This window comes from Penaeus monodon, chromosome 19 (genome assembly GCF_015228065.2).
Source record: "Penaeus monodon isolate SGIC_2016 chromosome 19, NSTDA_Pmon_1, whole genome shotgun sequence".
NCBI lineage: Eukaryota > Metazoa > Arthropoda > Malacostraca > Decapoda > Penaeidae > Penaeus > Penaeus monodon.
Window position 1 is genome coordinate 25,558,235 of NC_051404.1, and position 791 is coordinate 25,559,025.

Below are 791 nucleotides of genomic sequence, written 5' to 3' on the forward strand. Positions count from 1 at the left end.
CCACAACACACTCGCACTTTCAGCTCAATTCGAAATGTTGGTTCTGTTATTTGATATATCAGATGGAAATATAACTAGAATCTTATAAAAAGTAATTCCCCGTTTCTATGATTTTTTTGAATTGGACATAAATTGCAATTTGAATCATTGAAAGTTTCAGGTAGATTAATAAGGAAAAGGCTTTGCTTAAAAGCCCCTCTTTTGTCTAGCCTTACTTAGATTGGGGTTCCTGTTGCTTAGTTATTTCAAACAATCATTACTTGGCCAATTTATTATTCATTACATTTTCACCTGTATAACAAAGAGTTCTTCGAAATTTTTGACGGGTAAATGATTTTCAAGCAAATCCATTTCAAATGTAACTTGAAGATTTTTTTCACAATTTAAATACCCACTTCAAAACAGTTGGAAAACAGTTTCTGATAATTAAACTCAATTAAAGTTGACTTTGTTATAGAGTATGGCCCCTGTCCCTAGATTGAGTAGGAGTTGTTCTCCACGAAGAGCTGCATTAAAATTGCCGAAAGGATGAAAGTAGCAAGGTTTACCGTGCAGGAGATACTAAATATCACAAAGAAACAGGAAAGATAGAGAAGGCAGAGGCAGGAAAAAGAAAACAACAAAAATAGAGGACAGAGTCATTATAAGGCTGCCTTACGAGATATTAGCCAATGAGCTCAATAGAAATTTTGACATAGGCTTTAGTGGTAGGACAGTGGGTGAAGACTTCTGGAGAGTAGTTATAGTATTGTAGGGCCAAGAAGCCATTACTGACTGAAAAAGCAAGAAAC